Here is an 18,337-nt window from a genome sequence, read left to right as displayed (position 1 = left end):
TTCCCTTTTCATTTTGCTGATGTTTTCTTTAAGCTGTATAAAAGCTTTTTAATTTGATGTAGTCCCATTTGTTTATTTTTTCCTTTATATCCCTTGCCCGAGGGGACATATTGGTGAAAATATTGCTGAGTAGGATACCTGAAATTTTCCTGCTTATGTTCTCCTCTCGGACTTTCATAGTGTCACGATTTATGTTTAGATCTTACCTGTCTTGAGTTTATTTTGGTGTATGGGGTAAATTGGTGGTCTAGTTTCATTTTTTTTGCATGTCCAGATCTCCCATCACCATTTGTTAAAGAGGCTATTTTTACTCCATTTTATGCTTTTGCCACCTTTGTCAAATATTAATTGGCCATAAAGACATGGGTTTATTTCTGGGCTCTCTGTTCTGTTCCATTGATCTATGTCTGTTCTTATGCCAGTACCAGACTGTTTTGATTACAGTAGCCTTGTATATAGTTTGATATCAGGTATTGTGATCCCTCCTACTTTGTTCTTCTTTCTCAGAGTTGCTGTAGCTATTTGGGGTCATTTATGGTCCATATAAATTTTTGAAATGTTTGTTTGATATCTGTGAAATATATCATTGGTATTTTAATATGGATGGCATTGAATCTATAAATTATTTTGGGTAGTATGGACATTTGAATGATGTTAGTTCTTCTAATGCATGAACATGCATTTCCATTTATTTGTGTCTTTCTTAACTTCTTTCTTCAGTGTTCTGTAGTTTCCCAAGTTTAGGTCTTTTGCCTCCTTGGTTAAGTTTATTCCTAGGCACTTTATTTTTCTTGTTGCTATATTAAATGTGTTTTCCCTCTTAATTTTTGTTTCTGATACTTTGTTGTTGGTTTACAAAAATGCCTTTGATTTCTGAATATTGACTTTGTATCTGCTGTTTTGTGAAATTCGCTTATTAGGTCAAGTAGTTTTTGGTGGAGTCTCTACATTTTTTATGTATGCTATCTTGTCATCTGCAAACAATGACAGTTTTGCTTTCTCCTTTCCAATTTGTATTCCTTTTACTTCTTTTTCTTGCCTGATCCCTGTGGTTAGAACTTCAATACTCTGTTGGATAGAAGTGGTGAAAAGGGACACCTCTGTCTTGTTCCTGATCTTAGTGGGAAAGTTTTTAGTTTTAGCCTGTTGAGTATGATGGTGGCTGTAGATTTCTCATATATGGCCTTTATTATGTTGACATATATTCCCTGTGCTCCCACTTTGCTGACTGTTTTTATAATAAATGGATGCTGTACTTTATCACATGCTCTTTCAGCATCTTTTGATATGATCATGTGATTTTTGTCTTTCACTTTGTTCATGTGCTGTATTACGTTTATTGATTTATGAATATTGTACCATCCTTGCATCCCTGGGATGAATCCCAATTGATCATGGTGTGTGATATTTTTAATGTATTGCTGGATTTAGTTTGCCAATATTTTGTTGAGGATTTTAGGATCTATGTCCATCAGCAATATAGTCCTGTAGTTTTCTTTCTTTGTTGTGTCTTTACCTGATTTTGGAATTAAGATGATGCTGGTCCCATAAAAGAGTTTGAGAGTCTTCCCTCTTCTTGGATTTTTTGGAATAGTTTGAGAAAGATAGGTGTTAGCTCTTCACTAAATATTTGGTAAAATATTCCTGTGAAGCTGTCCAGCCTGGGGCTTTTGAGTGCCAGGATTTGTTTGATTACTGCTTCGGTTTCGTTAGTTGTTGTCAATTTATTCAGGCCTTCTTGTTGATTCAGTTTTGAAAGATTATATGCTTCTAGAAATGTGTCTATTTTTGCCCATATTGTCAAATTTCTTGGCATATAGTAGTTCATAGTGATTTCTTATAATCCTTTGTATTTCTGTGGTATCTGTTGCAACTTCTTCTCTTTCATTTCTGATTTTATTTATTTGGGTTCTCTTTATTTTTTTCTTGATGAGTCTGGTTTTGTTTATCTTTCCAAAGAATCATCTGCTGGATTTATTACTGACCCTTTGAATTGTTCTTTTAGGCTCTATGTTATTTAATTTTTCTCTGATCTTGATTATTTCCTTCCTTCTACTTGCTCTGGGCTTTGCTTTTTGTTGTTCCTCCAGTTCTTGTGGATGTAGGGTTAGGTTGTTTATTTGAGATTTTTCTGTTATTTTAGGTGGGCCTGTATTGCTATGAACTTCCCTCTCAGGACTGCCTTAGCTGTATCCCACAGGATTTTGGCTTTTGTGTGTTCATTTTTATTTGTTTTCAGAATTTTTTTGATTTCTTTCTTGATCTTGTTGTTTGCCAGTTCATTGTCTAATAACATGTTATTCAGTTTCCATGAATTTGACTATTTTTGAGTTTTTTCCTTGAAGTTGGTTTCTAGTTTCAAGCCACTGTGATCTGAGAAAACAGTTGATATATTTTGATTTTCTTGAATTTGTTGAAGCTTGTTTAGTGCCCTATCATGTAGTCTATCTTTGAAAATGTTCCATGTGCATTTGAAAGAATGCATATTTTGTTTCTTTGGGGTGAAAGGTTCTGTATATATCAGTTAAATCCATTTGATCTAGAGTGTCATTCAGTGCCACAATATCCTTATTGATTCTTTGTTTGGAAGATCTATCCATTGTTGACAGTGGGGTGTTAAACCCCCTACTATGTGTGTGTTGCTGTTGATACCTTTCTTGAAATTCTCTAAGAGTTTCTCTATATATTTGGGTGCTCCTATGTTGGGCACATATATATTTACAAAGTTCATATCTTTTTGATGGATTATACATTTGAGTATTATGAAGTGTCCTTCTCTGTCTCTTTTTTTGACCTTTGTCCCTCTCTGGACTTTGTTTCAAAATCTATTTTGTCTGAAATGAGTATTGCTACCCCAACTTTGTTTTCCTGTCCTTCTGCTTGAAATATTTTTTCCCAGCCATTCACTTTCAGTCTATGTAGGTCTTTTGTTCTGAGGTGGGTCTCTTGTAGACAGCATATATTCGGGTCATGTTTTCTTATCCATTCAGCTACTCTGTATCTTTTGATTGGAGCATTTAATTCATTTAACATTTAAGGCTGTTATTGATAGGTACTTAGTCATTGACATTTTTCCTTTTGGTACTTGTGTTCCTCTCTCTCTCACTCTTCATCTTCTTAAAGCTGCCTCTTTAGCATGTCTTGCAATGCTGGTTTGGTGGTGTTGTATTCTTTTAGCCTTCTTTTGTCTGGGAAACTCCTTATTTCACCTTCCATTTTAAATGAGAGCCTTGCTGGGTAGAGTAATCTGGGTTATAGGCCTTTCCTTTTCATTACTTGGAATATTTTTTTGCCAGTCCCTTCTGACTTGTAGTGTTTCTGTTGAGAAGTCAGCTGCTAGCCTTATTGGAGCTCCCATGTATGTTACTTCCTGTTTTTCTCTTGCTACCTTGAAGATTCTCTCTTTGTCTTTGAATGTTGCCATTTTAGTGATGATGTCTCTTAGAGTGGGCCTCTTTGGGTTCAACTTGATTGGGGCCTTCTGTGCTTCCTGGATTTGTGTGACTGTTTCTCATCAAGTTAGGGGAGATTCCTGGCGTTACTTTTTCAAACAGGTTTTCTCCTCTTCTTCTCCTTCTGGTATCCCTATGATATGGATCATTACATTTCATGTTGTCCTGCAGCTCTCTTAATCCTTCTTCATTCTTTTTGAGTCTTTTTGTTTGTTTTGTTTCTTTGCCTGGGAATTTTTTTTTTTACATTGTCCTCCAGCTCACTGATTCAACCCTCTGCTTCATCTAACCTGCTTTTAATTCTTTCCACTTTGTTCTTCAATTCAGATATTGAATTTTTCATTTCCTCCTGGCTGTTTTTGATAGTTTCTATGCCCTTTTACTTTTTTAAGTACTTTTTTATTGTTGTTCTTTTATAGTTGTCTCAGTTTTTCCCACTTGATCTCTCCTGCCCCACCAACCGCCCTGCTCCTACAGTCAATTCCCACCCTGTTGTCCATGTCCATGGCTCATTTGTACTTATTCTTTAATGAGGTCCTTCCCACATCTTCCCTCCCTTATTCCCCTCCTCCTGCCCCTCAGTTTGCAGTAAGTTCCTTGAAGCTTCCCTGACTTTGAGATTCTCACTGAGCTCCTTGAGTGTCCTTATAACCATTATTTTGAATTTGATATCTAACAGTTTGGTTGCTTCAGTTTCATTTAGGAGTCTTTCTGGGAATCCTCCTCTCCTTTGATCAGGGGTTGTTTCTTTGTCTTCCCATTTTAAGTGACTCTTCTTGTTTGTTTCTGCATGTTAGGTTTATCTGCTTTGACTGCCTGTCTTCATGGTGTGATTTTCTGTGGTAGGAGACCTGTGGGACTCAGTGGTGTAGTCTCCTTGATCACCTGAGCTTGATGCTCTTGCACTGCCCTTTATTGCCTTTTATGTAGTCTCCCTGGTTGTCACTGGGTTTTAGTTGTTGTTGGGTCATTCTTTGGTGGGTTCTTTCCTCTGGCTGATTGACTGAGAGTCACTCCATCCTCTACATCTTGTGTACTGTTGTACAGCTGCTGCCAGAACAAAAACCTAACAGCTCAGAAAACAGACCCACACCTGCAAAAGTACCCACCCCCCAATTATACTATCAATAGCAAATGAGCTAATATTAATAAAGGTATAGAGAGATGAAGACTATTATAAGAAAGGAAAAATGAATATGAGATAATTAACTGAAAAGATATTTTCTGAGGGTAGAGGGAGGGGCAATAATTAGAGTAGGAAATAGAGACAAGAGAAAGCAGGAAAGATAAAAAGGGAGGAGGGAAGGTGGAATGGAGTAAGATAAGGGAAGTGGATAGTATTAGGTTAAAACTGAAATTTAAAGAAAAAAATATATGTATGTATCTAGTGAGAAAGACAACCACAACAAAAATATATACAGTATCTGGCACAAATAATGCCCCTTCTTTATTACAAAATCATACACATGTAATTCTGTAACATAACAATATCATCCTCAAGCACACCATATGACATTTTAGGTGAAATGTCAAATAAAAACTATAAATTATTACACCCATATCATTACTCTACCAACCACACTCAAGCAGGCATTACTTCTGCTGGACCCTGTATATATAAAATAAAATGGACCTAATTGCAGAAAAAGCTCCACCACAGAAATATCAACAATCAATGAGCTAAGATTTTTATAGGTGGGATGAATAAGAAGGCAGAAGGAAAGACAGAAGAGCTTAAGAGATGTCTAAAGGAAAGACAAGTTATTTTGAGAGAATCGAGGGAGAAGGAATACTAAGTGTGTGGAATGAAGACCTTGCCAAGACAGGGAGAAATTAACGTATAAAACCAAAAAGAAAAGGAAAGGGCAGAAGGAAGGCAAAGTGGAGTAGGAGAGGGGAACAGTGAAAATTGGAATTTGAAATACAAATGAGTCACTATCTAGAAATAAGATTGAAGAACTGTAACAACAACCACCTCATCCACAACCTACGAGCAAAGATTGATAAAGGTGAAGAGAGAATAAGGGTATTTTAAGAACAGGAGAAGGAATGTGAGATGACTAATGACAATCACACATCATTTTGAGAGGCTGGAGCGGGTAGCAGTAGTAAGAGTGCAGAATAGAAACAAGTCATAGCAAGAGAGAAAATAGAATTTAAGACAAAAATATGAAGAGGGAGGAAGGAGGTACTATGGAGTAAGAGAAGGGAAGCGCAATATATGAGATTTGAAATAAGCTATATAATAAAACCTGGTGCCATATTATGCCCAAACTTGAAGGATATGAAATGAATGTTAAACAGCTATGCAGGAAAGAAGGTAGTGTCTTCTTGCACCTGTCTCTGTTTTCTCTGCTCTGCTGGGTTTAGTAAATCAGGGTCCGAGGAGCTGTGTAGCATGTAGTGTTTGGTGAGTAGTGTCTGGTGAAGGGCCCTATCAGCACTTTTTCTTCTTTCCCCTGAAGAAACATATGCAGCTTGAAACTCCTGAGCCTGGCCTCACCAGTCCACAGAGCCTGTAATCCTGCAGGTGGGGGTTGAGCTCACCTGTCGGTGAAAGTTTCTGGCTGACTACAGCAAATCTCAGGCATTCAGCTCCTGCCTTCCAGACCCGAGCCTGCCACTCTCTTGCAGGAAGTTCATTCCAAATTCTCCACTCTAAGCTGCCTTCTACTTGTGTGCCATGCTGGGTCGGGCTGTCCTGTTCTTTCAGTATATTCCTTGAGTTTTTGGTTGGAAAAGCTGTTGTGCCCAGCCCATGCACACAGGTGTGCATGTAGGGCATTCTTGATTACAGTTTAACCCCAGAGGGAAGCAGAAGTCATTGAAATTTCAGTGTCACCCAAGAATTTTTTATAGATGAAACATATTGACTAGAAGTTATATAAAGTCAGTGCAGTTAGTTACACCCACATGGCCCCTTCCCTCACCTTCTTGGATATGTAAAAAGACTCACTCAGTGTGATTTCTCCTTGCTCACAAACGCTTCCAAGTACAAGATCATTGGATCTAGTTTGTTCCTAAAGAAAACTACAAAGCAGTTTCTTCCAGTTAATGACTACTGAGTCATTCAGCATATATGAGGGTGGGCCCCTTATAGAACAGGCTTCCCGCACTAGGTGAGTGTTCTAGGAACCCATCTGTATCAGTGTACTGGCTGGCATTGTTGTTAGAGGCTGAGTTTGGCTTCAGCGAATATTTTTTGAAGACTCTTTCAGTGCATTTGCCCATTTCATAATGGGTGATTTACCAGGGCATCTGCTCACACTGTGCTCAGTATTCAGCAGTTTCTGACCAAAAAACAACAGGACTCCCATACCCCACCTTCTCTATTCACCCTATCTTGCCCCTAGTGACACTTTTTGTTTCCCCAGATGAAAAAAGTCTGCAAAGGGAAAAGTTTTACTGATATGGACAAGGTGAAACAAAAAACAGCAGAAGCACTAAAAGACATAAAAATTGTCAAGTTCAGAAACTCTTTTGAGCAGTGGAAAAGAAAGTCTCAACAGGTGTATTGCATCAAATGGAGAGTTCTTTGATGGTAAATGAAGTTTAAACATATAAAAATGAAAACACAATTTTTTATAAATAAATTCCATTTTAGGGGGTCTCCTCATATGTATTGAATGACAACTTTACTAGGTGCTTTGATTCAATGTTGAGATAAACTGATTTAGTTTCTAAATTGCACCTTACTAAGGTATAATCTTAAGGAAAAGGAGTATTTTATTTTATTTAAATCTGGTCTTAAAAGGTACAAGAAAATACTGGAAATTACTTTAGATATACTGCTCTGGATTTTGTACCACTCAGTGCCAACTCATAGAAGATCTCATCATTCATTGTTTATGAAGGCCCAAGAGACCAAAAACTAACTATAACCCAGCCCACCCTCGCAAATAATCAGGGAACGGGAACCAACAGCACTCTGGATAATATGAGGGGGTAGTGCCAGAATCTGTTATATAAACTGCTTAAACTTCTGCCTTGGGGTTTCACTTAGAGTTGTCAAGTTTTAAATCCTGTCCCCTGTGTCTGTATATTTTCTACCTTTTGCCCTTCTGAAGTCAGCCTTCCACAGTAAGCTGGGAAACGTGGATTCCTAGGTCTTCCTGTCTTGGCCATCAATGTCACATTTTACTTAGTCTTAATTCTGAGCTTCTACTTCATGGAGAGTGTTAGATGATATGGTGGTTACAGAGATAAATATGACATGGATATTGCATTCAAGAACGTAGTTTGGTTAGGGAGAGGGATATATATACACATACATATACATACATACATACACATACATATATATCCCTTCATATATATGAAGAGCTAAATGAAAAACAAGAGCAGGAAGTGGTAGCGTGGAGTAATGGAAAGAGTAATGACTTTACAGTGAAAAGGTCCACTTTCAAAGGCTGTTTTGTTCATGAGCTAATGAACTTTTTTTTTTGTTTTAGTTTACTCTTGAAACAGTAATAATCATCTTCAATCTGCTTTGTAAGTAATAAGGGTCAAGTGAGATATGAGAAACTTTGGAAAACAAATTAAAATACAACCATAGGCAGAAAGAAATCTTTCCATTTTACATATGAGGTAACAGGCATAAAGAAATGAAAAAACCATGCTCAAAGTCTCATGTGTTTGTGATGAAACAGACTTTTGTAGTTTAGGCACAAAATTGAATGACTTTTTCCATTCTACTCCCTCTGTCATAGACCTCAACTGATGAAACACTGTTAAGTAGCCGGTATGCTATTGCCCTATATAAAGTATATTTTGGGCCCTGGCTAGTGTGGCTGAGTGGATTGAGTGCTGGCCTATGAACCAAAGAGTTGCTGGTTTGATTCCTAGTCAGGGCACATGCCTGGGTTCTGGGTCAGGTCCCCAGTTGGGGGCATGTGAGAGGCAACCACACATTAATGTTTTTCTTTCTCACTCCCTCCCTTACCCTCTCTCTAAAAATAAATTTTAAAAAAATTTTTAAGTGTATTTTGGTAGAGTGTGGTGAAGTTTAAGGGTCCATATTTTATCCTAAGGATTTCGGTTATAGAGATATACTGTCATTTTATTCATTGGGCTTGGCAAAAGTTTAACCCAGCATTCTCTGATAAAAATGTAATGCAAATTGCAAATGTGAGCCTTAGGTAAAATTTTAAATTATCTAGTAGCCACAATATTTAAAAAATGGTAAAAGGAAATAGGTAAAATTAATGATATATTTTATTTAGCACAATATGTCCAAAATACTCTTATTTCAAAATATAGTCAATACAAAACAAGTTATTAAAGAGAGATTTACATTTTTTGAGATTTACATTCTTTCATACTAAATCTTTGAAACTGGATATGTATTTTGCCTCATAGTACATGTGAATTTGTGCTAGCCACATTTCAGGTGCCCAGTAGCCACGTGTGGCTGATGGTACTCTATTGAACAACACACCACCTCACAATCTCCATTTTCCCCCACCCTTCGGCTCTGGCTTTCTAACCTTCATTTCTGTCCTTTCTGTTTTCTGTTGGATCTCTTTATTATTCCCTTCATTCGTCACTAGAAAGCAAGCTTCTTTTTCTGTGTAACTATCAGGTATTCTTTGGTCAGGTAAAAAAAAAATATTCTCTAGCTATTTTTTGAAATCAGCTAGAGTACCTTGAACTGTATGTTTCCTGTTTTGTGGACATTCAGCTTTTTTGAACATGAGCTTCCCATCTCATTTTACTGATGAATCTATCTTCTGTTAAATATTGTGCTCCTTGAGAACAAAGATAGTGTTTTATTCATTTCTATAATCCCAGCAACCTAGCAGTATCTGGTCCCTAGCAGAAATTTGATAAATTTATAATAACTGAACAAATAAATAAGTTTTTCTTGTATACCTTGCTAGCTCTTTTTTCCTCCAAAATAGTGATTTTTTTCTCCAACAACAGTTTTTGTTACAGAGCTATGCTGTGGCATATATAAGCAACTCTTATTATTTGTGGTTTTAATTATTTGCAGGAAAACAAATAGAATTTTAGGCATATTTTCACAGTTCTTTCCAGAAACCCTTTCTTCACTCACTATTCAAAAGGCTGTCTGATTTTACATATGTCAGGAAAGACTTTGGAGTCTATTAGTCTTGGCTCTTTAACTGCCGACTTTTTTGATACCTGATGTTTTTTCCAGGTTCATTTCCTCTCCCTCCCTTTATACCTGCTTTTGCTTTCTCTGGACCTTCCCTCCACCATGAGTGTCTTATGCAACCCCAGACCCAATATGATCTTAAGGTAGGAACTCCCTAATAGCAACTTATCGTGAAACCACAAAGTTATAGACGCCCTGAAACTAGAAGGGATCATGGAGATTCAAGTCCAGGGGTCTTCACATTTTTAAAGTAGCTGAATTCTTTTTCAAAAAAAGTTGTAGGTAGAGCCCTATATATAAAACTGGTAAAAATGGAGCTGCTTTCATTAAAATGGGATTAGGGGTTCCAAGAGATAATCTGACGACTCCACAGAACATAGTTTGAGAACCACACTAGTCTAGTTCAAGTCCCTCACAATAAAAATGGGTTAACCAAGACCTAGAGAAGTGAAACAACTTGCCTAATCTATACAGCAAGCTAGTGACAGGATCTGGACTAGAACCTAGGTTTCCTTTCCAGGCCAGTGTTTTGTTAACCACAATTTGCTGTTTAGAGCCTCATTTCGCAAGAGGAGAAAACAGTAACAATGAGTCTTTTATTTTATTCTCCTTGGTGAGATCTGACAGGGTCCACCTCTTCTTCCCCTCTAGTAAATCAGTTTGGCCCCCTCTTGTTATTGTTTTTCTCTAGAACCCAGGCTGGGGCTTGTTTTAGCCTTTGTTCTGTTCCCAGTGTTTGTAGTGCCAAGATGGATAGTGAGAGAGCGGATTCTGGCAGGTCATGGTGGCACAGATGTTTCCTGTCCCTTGGCTAGTCTGGCTGTGCCTTTCAGAGGCAGCTGAATGCCATGGCCAGGTGTGTCTTTCAGGGCCTTCCAAGCCCTTGGAGGTGGTAGGTATTTATAACCGCAATTTCCTTATTATCTTCTGTTTTTCACAGGCCTCTAGCCTCTACCTGAGGTAATACATCTAAGTCTCTACTCTGAGAGCCATCAATCATTCAAAGCTCTCTGTGGTCTGGTCATAGTCTGTCTCTATTCTTTCTGCCCAGTGTCCCGTTTATGTATTCTATGTTTTCTCTAAGAACACTGTATTTTGTTTCCTTTCTCCTCATCTTCACCAATCAAAATATTACCCATCTTTCCGGGTCAAGCTTTTAAATGCTACCTTTTCAAGAAGGCTTTCTCAATTTTCAGCCTTACATAATCTCCCTCTGTTGTAGAATTCTAAGTGTTTAGCCTCATCTCCCATCATTCCCTGCCTATTTTATGTACATGCCATGTTTCTCACTTCCATGCCTTATGCTGTCCATTTGCCCAGAATTCCCTGTCCTAATTTTTATTTCACTTTTGCCCGGCTATTTCCTATTTAAATTTAGGATGGGCTTAGATATCACTTCTATCAAAATGGCCCTGATCTATCCACACTGAGTCAGGTTACCCCCATAATAGAGTATATTTATCTCTATCTTTGCACTTACATCCTATATATTACTATTTGTACCTGACTGACACACTAGACAGTGTTCCATGCCTTTTATTTTCTATTTCTAGCATCTGGCGTCTCTCTAATAGTAGATGCTTAATAAATATTTGTGGGATAGATAAACAGATAATTTTTTATATTATTATAGTGCCTTGAGTCTACATTTTTTATAACTATTTGTCTACCACTAGACTATATATTAATTCTGTGAGGATAAGAAAAGGGATTGAACCCTACTCATTTTTTGTCCCTCACAGGTTCTCATTCATAGTGAGCATTATCAGTTAGGGTTCTCCAGAGAAACAGAACCTATAGGAGATATATTTTAAGGAATTGGCTTACATGATTGCAGAAGCTGTCAAGTCTGAAATCTGCAGGGCAGGCCACAGGCTAGGGACTTGGGAAAGAGCTGATATTGCAGACTTGAGTCTGAAATCTGTAGGATAGGCCAGCAAGTTAGAGATCTACTCAAGTAGGATTCCTGTTAGTCCTAAGGCATAATTCCATCCTCTTTGGGAAATGTCAGTTTTAAGGCTTACACAGATTGTCAAGAGTAACCTCCTTTACTTAAAGTCAACTAATTGTTGGTATTAGTCACATCTACAAAATACCTTCACAGCAACATGTAGACTAAGTGTTTGACCAAAGACAGGGCACCATAGACTAGCCAAGTTTACACATAAAATTTAATCATCACAGTAAATAACCAATGAATGTTTGCTAAATTACAATATGCTTCTGAGCTTCTTATCTAAAGCTCAGAAAAAGACAACAATCTCACTTCTGTTTCCAGCAGTAATTTGAACTCTAACTTGTAAATCCTTCATCATCTAAATTCCCAGTGGCACTGAATAAAAAATAAAAACATTCTTTAAGATACCTGAGCTTGCAACAAAGTAAGGAACTCTCCAGAGGCTGAAAATGAAGACAGACTGTAAGTCTATGAGATGATGTTGTATCAAGCTTCTTGGGGTATTTGTTTGGTAACTTTGGGGCTTGAATTTTAATACCCACACAGGGAAAGGAGATGAACACTTGAGTCTTCACAAGACAGGCATTAAAGCTAAGACCTATATGTGAAACTGGGACATTCTGTAAAATGATGGATAGAAAAAAAATCTCATAATACATGGACACAAGAGAGTTGTGTATCTCAGGCTGTCTTGTAGGTAGGGGTCGGGGAGAGGGGGAGCCTCTTTTTGAGAATCCAAAACTATAGATGTATCCTCAGTTGGGTTTGAAGTTTGGATGTGTACTACCTGTGATTAATTATGATAAAAAGTATGCCCAGGGTGCCTAGCCAAAGAAAACACAAAATCCTCTTAAGATGATAAAAAATCTAATGATTAAGGACAAAGAAAATTAAAGATCAGAGGATAGAACTAGGTATGAATAATATGAGGCAGATATGACAAATAGAATTTCTAGAAATGAAAACACAGAGCATTGGAATTAAAACCAAAATAGACCAGGTAATGGTCACCGCCATTAACTGGGAGATTAGACACTGCTGAAGAGAAAATTGGTGAATGGAGTATAAGGCAGAAATTACCCATGATGCTTCACAAAGAGAGGGAAAATATGAGAGCAAGGTAAATAGACATGAGGATAGAATGTGAAGATCCAATATATGCTTAATAATCATTCTAGAAGGAGGGAATAGAGAGAATGGGGAAGAGGTAATATTCAGGATAATGGTTGAAAATTTTCAAAAACTGATGAAAGACCTCAATTAAGAAACATACGTAGTTCTAAAGGATAAATTAACATAAAACCACTTGTAGACACATCATAGTGAAACTGAATAACAGCAAGGACAAAATGTAGTTCTTATGAGCATCCGGTAATAAAAGAGATACCCTACAAGAAATCACAATTAAACTAAAAACAGTGCCAAAATAAACAAAGGAAAAATGTCCTTAAAAGCCAGGAGGGGGAAACAAATCCACTTAATCTACAATTTTTCACCTAGTTAAATCTTCATTCAAGAGTGAAGGTAAACAGAACACTAATTCAAAGAACATATGCACCTTTCTGTTCATTACAGCGCCATTTAGACTACCCAAGATATGGAAGCAACTCAAGTGCCCATTAATAGATGAGTGGATAAAAAAGTTGTGGTACATATATACAATGGAATATTACCTGGCCATAAAATAGATGGAATCTTACCATTTGCGACAGCATGGATGAACCTAGAGGGTATTGTGCTAAGTGAAATAAATCAGTTAGAGAAAGACATGCAAGCTGATTTCATTTACATATGGAATCTAAAGAACAATATAAGTGAACAAACAAAACAGAAACAGACTCATAGATACAGAGAACAGACTGATGGTTGCCAGGAGGGGGTGAGGATTGGGAAACTAGGTGGGGGAAGGTGAAGGGATTGAGAAGTGCAGATTGGTAGTTACAAAATAATTATGGGGATGTAAAGTACAGCATAGGAAACGGAGTCAATAAAATTCTAATAACTATGCATGGTGCCAGGTGGGTACTGGAAATGTCAGGGGAACACTATGAAGTATATGATGGTCTAACCAATATACTGTACACCTGAAAGTAATACAAAATAATATTGGATGTAAACTATAATTGAAAAAAGTTAAATTAAGAAAACAACATCCAAACAGTAAACTTCAAGACAGCAAATGTCAGCACAGTTTAAAAACCAGCTGTCTGAGACCAGAAACACACACAAACACACACACCGCCCCCTGAAAAACAGTAATTTTTCTGATGACGCCTTGTTATGAATATTGTAGAATAGATTCTTGCTTGCATTGGATTGGGAGGTGGGATTTGATGACCTAGTTTTAACTTTCCTACACATGGCCGTGGCCAGGTACCTGGTTGGTTAGAGCCTCATCCTGATACACCAAGGTTGCAGGTTTGATCCCCTAGTCAGGGCACGTACAAGAAGCAACAGATGAGTACATAAATAAGTAGAACAACATATTGATGTTTCTCTCTCTCGCTCTAAAATCAATTTAAAAAAGTTTCCTTCATATGAATGATAGACAAGACTACTAAGTCTTTGAGCCATTCAAGAAACATAGTCATGTATCAGAATTATTGACAGAAAGGGAAAAGCTACTGTTGGCCTCAGGATTTTAGCTTTATGAAAATCATCAAAGTACAGAATCTAGAACCTGAGAAAAAGCATTTATATAGAAATCTCTTTTTAAGAGTACTGTCAAGATTTCTGTTTTTTTATTCCCCAAATTCCAAATTACCAGCTACATAAGTCTTTAGAGGCCCTCTCCTGGTTACTGCAAACCAGGAAGCAAGAACTAGCTCCATCATACCTTTTTAGCCTTATCCCCACTGCCCTGTCACTTCCTCTCTGCCATATACATATCCTATATTATACCATAACTGCACCACCACTTAGCATGGCTTTGCAAATTACACTTTTTTGCTGCAGTACTTTTGTCTAAGTCACTCTGTACTTGAAATACCCTTCCCATACCACATCCACATATTGAAGTCTTACTGTTTATTTCAGATACTGCCAGAGCCTGGAAATGCCTTCAGAAACCATGTAGTCACACCTCCTTATTTACATATGAGGAAAATATAATCCATATGAATTCCAAAGCTACTCAAAATTTCTCCCATTCACCCAATAATTAGAATTTATCATCCCTTTCTCTATATGATAGCACAAACAGAAAAATCATATATGTAGAATGTTTGAGACCTGGTCTGTTCTAAGTCAATATCTTTGAAATTTTAAGTATACTAACTCTAAAAGAGTACAATGAATTTTTTTATTTTTAATTGTGGTAAAATAGACATAACATAAAAATTTAAACATTTTAACCATTTAACCATCTTAACCATTTTTAAGTGAACAATTTAGTAGTGCTAAGATAGTCACAGTATTGTGCAGCCAGTCTCCAGAACTCAATCTTGCCAAAGTGAATCTCTATAGGCATCAAACAACAAATCCCCATTGAACACAAGGAATTTTTAAAGAAGTGTTTTATCCTGTGAGGTGTGATAAAAGAAATAAAGGAATTTAAAGTACATATGTCTTAATTAAAAAGAAACTTAAAACTTTAACTTCAAGAGTTTGAGAGTTATTTAGAAGCCTGGTGAAGAAAAGATTTTTCTATAAAAGCAGTTGTGAGAAATAAGGAGAGGATTAATATTTATAATGGCCAATTATTAAGTTACCAAATCGTATCTACAGATGTTGGTTTTCTGTACTGTTTTGTATAAGCATCCATTTTTAAAACCAGATTTTTATTACAAAAGTTGTGGATGAAAAAGGGCTTATGCATAAGTTTGGTGACCAAAAGAAACCTTATGGGGTGATCTGATCATAAATTCCTAAACAGGCAGGTCATGGTGGGTAGTCATGCCCAAGGCCTATAGAGCTGCTTTAGTAAAAGGTATTTATTGAATGTTTATTTATTTATGATCATCTTATTTTTTAATTGTATTTTTCCCATCACCATTTATCCCCCAGTAAAAGATTTTTAAGCAAGCCCTGTTTATTATTTTTGTGCATCTAGGATAACATACCTTTGAAATGCCAGAAATAATACTCTTTTTCAGACCTCTCAAGGAAGGCATAACCACTTACGGGAGCACATAATCTTGATAACTATCCTGTACCTTGATTTCCTCCCACCTTTGCATAATAATCTACGTTATGCTCCTTCTTTCATTTTCCAAATGCATAAATGAAACTGCAAAACTGTCATTCTCTAGAGCACTTGAGATCTTGCTCCCAGGCAGTGTTGTCAGTATGAGTCAAATAAACTCTTATGAAAATTCTCTACAGATTTGGATGTTTCTTACTTCAAGGAAGTCATACTCCCTAGGAAGCCATTTTAAAATAGTAACAAATTGTTACTCTCAATTTTTTTTCTCAGTTGTTTTTTATTACAAAATTTTATTTAATCTAAGATAAAGCATGCATAAAAATGAATATTTTAAAAATTATTAGTGCCTTGTGACATTAAAAAAATGAATCATCTTTTAAAAAATTTTTTTGAATAATTCCATATTTTAGAAGTATTGTGAAGTGGTTAATAAGATCTGTTATGGAGTCAGTTTGTATGGTCTGGAATCCTGAATTCACCACTCAGTAGTTATATGACCTTGAACAAATTAATCTCTCTGAGCCTTTGCTATAAGATTATTTTATCTATACTATCTATCTTATCTGTAAGATTAGGAGCTAGTATTACCTCCCTTATTTGATTGATGTGAGGATTAAATGAAATAAGATGTGTAATATCAGCACAGCAACCATTGCTTACTAAGTACTTAACAAATATTACTTATTAATTTGATTATAGTTAATATAATTCTTGTGTTTGGACTCTGGAATTAATAATCTACTATATTTCTGATAACACTTTTATTTTTATTCTTTGTGCCAGAGCTAGGACAAAGTCTGTAGTCTTTACGTTTCTGCCCCAACCCCACCAACCAGTGCTTTGCATACTGCTGGACAAAAGTAGGTACCTAATCTAATGAATCTTCTTAAAAGAATAAATGATGAGAATATTTTTAAATTTTTATATATTTTATTATAACAGCACTGAATGATAGACTCCTTTTCAAAAAAATATATCCAAACACTAAGGATAGAAGTGTACTGGGTTTTCAGGCAAATCAGTTTGGGTTGGTTTTTAAAACTACTCTTTTGGGCTCGTAGAATGTGAAGAGCATTTCAGTGGATTATTAGAGGTAACTGAAAGGATGGACAAATTCATTGAGCAGAGAGAGTCAAAACAGCACCATGTATGTTGTGCTTCTATACTAAGGCATGACCTTCCGTCCGGATCTCTTCTGGACTAAACTTGGTGTAACAGAAAGAGCGTTGGCTTGAGAAGAGATCAGCATTTCCCACAGGTTCCCACCACAAGACGTTGGATAACTTTTCCTCTTTAAGCCTCAGTTTCTTCACCTATAAAAATGAGAGGATAGTATCTAATGTCCATTTTTCCATTCAGAACATGTGTGGTTGGTTCCATGTTGCTAAACTTGGGTGTAACAAGGAGGCTGTGGAAAGTGCCAGTTCTTCCTTCTTCCAGCCTGCCAAAATTTAGTTCTTAGTGCCTATTCTGATGAATAACATCTCCCCCTGAATTAGTGCCAGTTGGAAAATTGTAGAATGGAATGTGCCACCTGGGTTTGGATTTGGAAATCCAAAGTGCTGTTGCCTTGAGGTACAAGGATGATTCTGAAGAACCTTGGTGGTGAGTAGGCTGATAATACCAGCTATGGCAGTTTGCACTTGGACCAGGAAAAGAGGGTCAAATCTTGTTTGCTAATGAGAACAAAATGAGGTAAGAACTCTTTTTTTAATCTTTCTGCACTTTGCTATGTGAACCATGCCCTGATTCACAGAGAGATGCAGTATCCCAGAGAGAATCAATGAATCAGTAAGGTGACAAAAATAAATAAAAGTTTCTTATGCTTCCATAATGCTTAACTGTTTATACAGGGTGGGACAAAGGTAGGTTTACAGTTGTTTATAATTAATAAATAATAATATAAGAATAAATTGTTTTGTGTACTCACAACTGTAAACTTACTTTTACCCTGCCTTGTATTCTTTTATAAAATGAATTTTTATTTATTGGTTTTGGAGAAACATCGATTTGTTGTTCCCCTTATCTATGGTTTCATTGGTTGATTCTTGTATGTGCCCTGAGCAGAGATAGAACCCACAACTTGCCATATTGAGATGATGTTCTAACCAAATGAGTTACCTGGGCAGGGCTCCCACCCTGTATTCTTTATCATACTTGATCTCAGAAGGATTCTGAATAGAAATCATGCCCTTAGATTCCACATCCTATAATATCATTTAGGGATTTCTGATGAATTCCAATATTCTTTCATTTGGGGGAAAGTTGTCTTTCATAGCATGGTAGAATGCAAAAGGAATGTGGTCTGCCTCTAGGAGTTTGACCTTGAAGCAGTTAAGTATTTCCTGTCTCTGGGCCTCTGTTTCCTCATAAATAGAAGGCCTGTAAGCAAAAATGCCCCTCTCAGATGGCTAAGGGAATATGTTATTAATATTTCATATGAGAATAAAATCTATAAACACCTCAGTAACTAGTATGATGATTTGTATCTAAAGTAAATCATTAAGACAGAGGATAATCTAATGGCACATTGGAATAAATGACCATATTTCTGTCCCATTTATAAGTGCCCGATCAGCATTCAAACAATGAATCCATTTTGTTGAAATGGGCTACATTTCAAAGGACTGTCACAGATACATTGTTTAACAGTGATTTTTACATAA

General features: G+C 36.6%; 1 protein-coding gene and 1 pseudogene across 1 annotated transcript in view; one reads left to right on the top strand and one right to left on the bottom strand.

Annotated features, from left to right (window-relative positions):
* Positions 1-6,237, bottom strand: part of LOC114501769 — a 41,817-nt pseudogene extending 35,580 nt beyond the window's left edge.
* Positions 1-18,337, top strand: part of SYN2 (synapsin II) — a 201,528-nt gene that overhangs the window by 125,655 nt on the left and 57,536 nt on the right. The window lies entirely within an intron of this gene.

This window comes from Phyllostomus discolor, chromosome 7 (genome assembly GCF_004126475.2).
Source record: "Phyllostomus discolor isolate MPI-MPIP mPhyDis1 chromosome 7, mPhyDis1.pri.v3, whole genome shotgun sequence".
Taxonomy (NCBI): domain Eukaryota; kingdom Metazoa; phylum Chordata; class Mammalia; order Chiroptera; family Phyllostomidae; genus Phyllostomus; species Phyllostomus discolor.
The sequence above is the reverse complement of the archived record's forward strand: the minus strand, read 5'-3'. Positions and strand labels throughout refer to the sequence as shown.